At 32.6% G+C, this 7,558-nt stretch overlaps 1 pseudogene; it reads left to right on the top strand.

Moving 5' to 3' along the window:
- Positions 1–4,482: 4,482 nt before the first annotated feature.
- LOC107844432 lies at positions 4,483–5,301 on the top strand (annotated as a pseudogene).
- Positions 5,302–7,558: the final 2,257 nt, after the last annotated feature.

Raw genomic sequence — 7,558 nt, 5'->3', positions numbered from 1 at the left:
TACCATATTCACGCAGTTTGCATCTTCTAGTTAGCAGGTGGTGAGTCCTTTTGATTCAAGGGCTTGAGTTAGTTATATAGTTCGAGAAATATTGTATTTTCTTATTTTAGTCGTATTGAGGTTGGATAGTTAGGAGTCATGACCCGGCTATCTCAAGTCAGTACCAGTATAGACAGTCAGTAGAAGTTGATGCATTCAGTTTCAGTTTCATTTTGTAAAGGTAGAGTTGTAATCTTGTAAAGTTCATAATTGTATTGATCAAGTTCAGAGAAGTGCTATGTTTTTACTGATTTTATATAGATTTAAGCATTTTATTCAGTCATTTATGAGTTATGCCTGCAGGAGGGTTAGCTTTGGGTCACTTGTGCCCCTAAGCACCGTGTGACGTCTTGGGAACCAATTTCGGGTTGTTACAAGTTAAAGGAATACACTTTTCTTTTTCCAATTATCACATCTTTCAGTATCTTATTTTCTTTTTCTTGTGTTTCCATCGACTAACCTTTGTGAAAAAGTATTAAGTTGCATAAGCACATCTTTACCACTCAAAGCTTGTGGTGCAAGTCTTTCTTCCTTTGTATTGTCAAAATGAATTTTATTCCATCGATAAGGATGATTTATCTCCAAGAACCTACAATGACTCACGTAGCATTGCTTTCGACCATGTTTCAAGTAAACTGAACAAGTATCTACATGACAAACTGGACAAGCTAGTTTACCTTTGGTGCTCCAACCAAACAGAATACTATAAGCAGGAAAATCATTGATTGTCCACAATAAAAAAGCACGTAATTGAAAATGTTATTTCACAAAAGCATCCTAAGCCTCAATTCCATCCCCCCATAAGATATTCAAATCATCAATCAAGGGTTGGAGATATACGTTAATATCCATACTAGGACCTTTTGGTCCAGTAATAAGTAAGGACAATAATAGGCTAGATTGTTTCAGGCATAGCCATGAGGGAACATTATATGGAATCAAGATGAAAGGCCACATGCTATATGAATTACTCATTGAACCAAAAGGATTAAATCCATCTGAAGCTAGTCCAAGTGTTACACTACGAGGATCTGAAGAAAAATTTGGATATCTTTTATCAAAAGTTTTTCATGACAATGATTCAGTTGGATGTCTTAACACTCCATCATCAATTCATTTATTTTTATGCCACCTCATTTCTTCAGAGATTCTTTTTATCATAAATAGTCATTGTAATCTAGGTATTATAGGAAAGTATCCAAGAATCTTTCTCGGATTCCCCTCTTTTTCTTATTCAAATTATCATAAGCAACCTCATCATTAACATCTTCTTTTCTTATTGTCCATCTTTTTTCTTCATATTTAGGACATCGTTCAAGATCAACATATTCCTTTCGATATAAGATGCAATTATTAACATATGTATTTATCTTCACATAATCTAAACCCAAATCTTTTATTATCTTTTAAGCTTCATAAATATAATTCAGAAGCACATTCTCCTTGGGTAAAGCATTACTCAGTAATTTCAACAAAGAGTCAAATGAGTTATTACTCCATCCATGCGTACACTTCATTTGAAAAAGACGCACTATAAAAGAGAGTTTGGAGAACTTTTCACAATTTAGATACAACTCTTTTCTGCATCCTTTAATAACCTAAAGAAACTCTTAGCTTCTGTATTAGGATCTTCATGCTCTGATGCAGTTGTCTCATTAAATTCATGATTACTATTGGAAACACCATGATACATATCATGCAAGCATCATCAATTTCTAAATTTGGATCTTCACTGATATTTGTTTCATCATCCGAAGATAAAAATGGCTCACCATGATTAATCCACCTTTTATAAGTTTGTGTTATTCCCCATCTACGTAATTCTGTTCTCACTTCATCTCACATTTTTCAATGAACATTATTACATTTCATGAACCGACATTGAATTCTTACACCAACCTCAAGATTGGAAAATCCAAAGTTTAGATATTTGATCACACCATTTAAGTATTGCGGTAACGTCCTATTTCCAATATGCATCCAAATTATATCCATTAGATACTTACCTACAGACAGTTCTATATCAATAACAAAAAATTATATGAATTTTTCTTAGTAGAAAAATAAAGAAAGTAAATGTTAGAGAAAGCCTTCATATTGTAAAAGTTAAAATAAAGGCCAAAAAGAGCTTTCAAGACAAAAAAATAATGATTCAAGTGGTTGAACTCAATATTTAAAATATATGTTAAGTAAAGGTGAGGATCCAGTGAGAATGTAGTTGAAAAAAATTAAAGAATCTATAATCATTACAAATAAAAAAAAAATCTAATTTTAGAAGAATAAGAATAAATAAAAAAGAGCCCAAGAAAGCCTTGTTGAGAGCTATGTATGCATTAATCTTTGTATTATAACTATTTATTATTTTCTTGAATCTTGAAAATTTAATCATGGACCAAAGGTCCAAATATTATTTTGAGCTCAAAGCTTATTTTGCAGGCCTTTTATACACACAAATTGCCACACTTTAATTAAATGAAAGGCCACATAGTTTCCAGCATATAGCCGCTGAACGACATTAAATTTTGGGAGATATATATAGAAGAACATCTTAGATAGTATTGCATACTAGTACAAAGAAACTTAATTTGATTCAATGAAAAGTCTCTTTTGTAAACTTACTCTGAAAGACCTTGCTTATCAAGTGAAAGAAGTGATGCCTGAAAATCCAAAAATGACATTATGATTGAGTTTGACCACATGATATCCTAGCAATTAGAGAAGCCTAATATTTTAAAAAATAAATAAATAAAAGGATTAGCAATGAATAGATGCCATTGCTTCCTAGGCAAAAGCAATTAGACATGTCATTAATATGATTTATTATCAAGACAAGCAACAGTTCACTACAATAAACATATAGGGATCATTTGATAGGAGGGATAAGAATAACTAAACTCGGGATGAATATAGAAAAAGATTTTATCCCATGTTTGATTGGGATGTTGTAACAAAATGCATGGGATAGCTCATCCCAATCTAACCATTCAAGTTTCTTATCGAACAAACACATTAGTAGCAAAAGCACGTCCTTAAGATTTGAGATTAAATTCTAAAAGGAAATGGAATATTGAACACAACATAACTTTGTGTGTCAATGCCATCATCAAAAGAGTTTGGTTGTTATCATGCCTTCTTGTACAAAATAGATTCTGTGAATTTATCTTGCCTTCGTAGGCTCGGTGCACTTATACCTCTTTCGGAGCTTGCTAAAAGTGGCACAGAAAGTGCCAAGAGGAAGGCTAATTTATTTTATGAGAACCATAGAAAACGTCTGCAGCCTTGACTGGTATTATATCAGTGAAGGATTCATTAATTGCTTCTTTATTGTTACATAACTGTGAGTTACTCAATTCAATTTATAGTGTGAAAAAAATTTGAGAAAACAAGCATGAGAAAATTAAGTCATTCTCACTACTCTGTGTATCATTGTATCTATTTACTCTGTTTTTGAGTAAGTCATTGATTCGTTTGACCTATTTACTTCCATTATTTGTTACAAATTAATCAATTTGAGGTTTGTCACGCTAAGGTACAATGAATATTATCAACTTTGTACAAATGAAACATTTTGATATGTGGAGAATTGTACTTTCTTTTCCTTAATGGTAGCCTTCTACTTATGATGTCTTCTATGGATCTATAAGTGAATTGATGTTGCATTTACTTTTGTGAAAAAATGGGTATAGTAATTTTTCGCTTCCAATTATTGTTCTCCTTGCTCTCAAAACTATAAATGAATAATGTGGCTTGATGAACCTTTATTTATTACTCAGATCCTTGTTCATTCCCATAGTACTAATGGCATGAACTGATTTTTATGATTGTGGGATAATGGGTAGCTTCCTTATTTTCTATTAGTGAGGAAGAGTTACTCGGTATTTGTGTTAGTGGAATATAACAGGTATCCTGCATAATTAGTTGAGATGTGTACAAGCTAGTGGGGACTATATGATTAGCATGTATCCTGTGTAATGAAAGAGGTAAAATACTACTACTACAAGAGAAGAAAAAGTCTTAATGCATTTCTGGCAACATCCCACAGATGTGTCTCAATCTCTTCACATGTGTAAGTATGACTTCTCCATTGGAATGTTCTCCTAAATGTTAGGGCTATTTAGTTCCAGGGAATGGTTCTCCTTTCTCTTCATTTTCCTAAACAATCTACAACTTATCAACAACCAAAAACCAACACTATTTCCACTCCAAAACCAACCACAACTTCACAACCAAAACAAGAAAACACCAACACTTCTAAATGGAATTTAGTGCAGAAAGCAGAAGCAATGGATTTAGATGTTATAGAAAGGTCCTTAACAAAAAACGAACTTGAACACCCTTTACTTAAAACAGCTGACCCACGAGTTTAAATTTCAAGGAACTTCACTCCTGTACCTGAAAAACCTGTCACTCAATTGCTACCGATGACAAGAAAAATACCCAAATATGTGCAAGGTCTACGTTCATAACAGACCTAACCCATTTTTCAAACCAACAGCCGAACACTATTTATTTTATGGAGATGCATGGTTCGTGTTGTTTAATTCAAAGATAGGTTAGCTAGCTAAGCGTGTCAATTTACTGAGGCAAAAAGATTTGTTGAAGAAAAAGCATTGGATCACCCTGTTTTCCCTAAAGCCATTGGGGAATTACATGGATATTCAGGGATAGCAAGGCTATGTTTTTTTATGCTAGTGCACTCTTCGAAATTATTAATCATAGTAAAGAAACTGGTGTTGCTAATGCTGGGTTGGTCTATTTCAACAACCGATAACTCGTGGTGTCTGAAGATGATTTATAGGTGACACTTACTGGTGACCTTAAAATAGAAGGGAGGTTTGATTTCAACGGAAAATTGAAATCCACTACGATAGCTCACCCAAAACTCAACCCTATTTTCGGTGAGCTATTCTCTTTTAGCTAAGTTGTGATTCAGAAGTCGTATCTTAAGTACTTAATATTTTTTAAAGATTGTGAGAAGTCAGATGATGCGGAAATTCCTGTGGAGGATACAACAATGATGCATGATTTTGCGATAACAAAGAAAGTTTATCATCATTCCTGATCAACAAGTTATGTTCAAGATGTCTGAAATGCTTTGCGGAGGATCACTAGTGGTTTATGACAAGTAAAAAGTTTCAAGATTTGGGGTTTTAGACAAGTATGCTAAAGATAATTCGGGTTTAAAATGGGTTTAAGTACCTAATTGCTTTTGTTTACATCTCTGGAATGCGTGGGAAGATGAAGATTCTGATGAAATCATAGTCATTGATTCTTGTATAACTCCACCAGACTCGATTTTCAATTAGTGTGATGAGGGTCTAAAGAGTGTTTTATCACAAATTTGTTTCAATTTGAAGAGCGAAAAATCTACCACAAAAATAATAATCCCAAACAAAGAGGAACCAGTGAATTTGGAGGTCGAAATAGTTAACAAGAATAAACTTGGTAGAAAGATGTAATATGCATATTTGCCTATTGCAGAACCATGGCCAAAAGTTTCTAGATTTGCAAAAGTAGACCTTTTTATAGGTGAAGTTCATAAATTCATTTATGGTGACAACAAGTATGGTGGAGAGCTTCTTTTTTTACTAAGAGGCACAAATTGTAAAGCAGAAGATGATAGTTACATTTTAGCATTTGTGCACGATGAAATAAAATGGAAATCAGAGCTACAAATTGTCAATACAATGACTTTAAAGCTCAAAGCCACAGTGAAACTACCATCAAGAGTGCCTTATGATTTTCATGGCACTTTTATAAATGCCAAAGATTTAGCAAGTCAAGCCTAATTTCAGTAACGAAAAAGTGGCTAACTTCACAAACTATGGCTATTACAAAGGAAATTTACCAGAGGGATGGTTTAGAATATACGTCTTAGGAATTTCAAGCTCAGACATTTCAAGCTGTAATAGAAATAATACCAAAGTTTCCATCTTCACAATATACTTATATAAAATATTAGAACCAGAATTTCAACCTGCATAAACAAAACAATGAAAAATATCCAACTTGCACTCTATAAAATCCTTTCAAGTTTGAGCAAACACAAGTAAAACTAAAAATTTTCAATGCTCTGTTTCTCTCAATTTCCTATCCCTCTTATTTTTCCTCTCTATTGTCCTTAACCTACAATGTTTCATATCCGTAGCAACGAATTACCACATGGACGATGAGAGAGGGTTGTTAGCTTTTAAGTCGGGCATTACAACTGACCCATTAGGTATTGTAGCAATCTGGAAGTCATTACTGACTATTGCAAATGGTCGGTGTATCTTGTAGAGATAACAGTGGGGTAACTAGTCTATCACCTGATGGACAATCCAAAAACACCAAATCTTATTAGGTATCATATCCTCATCTCTCTCAAAACTTAAAAGCTAGACAATATTTATCTTACAAATCTTAAGAACTTACAAGGAACACTAGTAGGGAGAATCTACAAATTAAAAAGAAGGAATTTAAAGCTAATTCTCAAGCAACTTTCAGCAAAAAATCAATACAAATGGCATTTATTTGAAAAAATTAAGCCTGATTAAGACTATTTTCAGCAGTTTTACATTCATCAACAAATCATATAAACATATAGGATCCACAAATTAAAATAACATAATAAATCGAGAAACAAGTCATCAAACTTTATATATAGACTAAATCATAAGTAATAACTCGCCAAACTTAGAGGAAGAAATCAAAGAACTAGCTTGGGTAAATACCGCAATAGAGAAATCAGAGAAGAGATGAGAGCTTGGGTATAACAATGGAAAAAGAAAACCTAGTAGTGTTATTTTGGAGGACACTAAGAGGTGGTCTCTAATATTTTGGGGGATTTTTCGCATTTATTGATATTTGGCAAAAAATTAAAAAAAATAATGAAATTTAATGCCTAATTAAGCGGATTGGCAATAAAAAAATTATTATTGACAAATATTTTATAAAATAACAACAATTAAATTAAATTCTTGCCTTTTATTAAAATTAGGCAACAAAATTATGTTTGTTGTGAAAAAGTTGTTGCAATTTTTTTATATTAACTATAGAATATAGCAACAAAATTATAATTTTTAGCAACGATATAAAATTTGTGGTTAAAAATTACAAGATGTACTAACAATAAAATTAAGTTGTTGCCATTTATTGATCTAAGCCAACAATAATGTTGTCGTTGCTAAAAAGTTATTTCTAATTGTACATTTTCTTGTCGTGATTTTTCTCTTTTCTCTTCATGGAAAAAAACCCTAAGTCCTCCTCTATGGAAATCCATAAAAGTTCCCTATTCAAGGGAAAAGGGAAATCTTATTTCACTATTCCATTTGTCTTTATTTTTTTAGAGAAAAATCTCCCTCAAGCCACCACTGATTCTTCCTGCTCTCTTCTGGGAAAACAACCTTTTCAACCTGACAAGTTTGAGTTCTCTAAAATGAAGGTAAAATTCCATTTTGATAGCTTTTTGAACATTAAGACTGATTTTTTGGAGGCCCTCCAATGAAACCCTTTTTCTTCTCCGAAAGACTCAATTTTG

The sequence above is a fragment of the Capsicum annuum genome, chromosome 10 (genome assembly GCF_002878395.1).
Source record: "Capsicum annuum cultivar UCD-10X-F1 chromosome 10, UCD10Xv1.1, whole genome shotgun sequence".
Lineage (NCBI taxonomy): Eukaryota > Viridiplantae > Streptophyta > Magnoliopsida > Solanales > Solanaceae > Capsicum > Capsicum annuum.
Note: the sequence above shows the minus strand (reverse complement) of the source record. Positions and strands in the feature narration are given on the sequence as shown.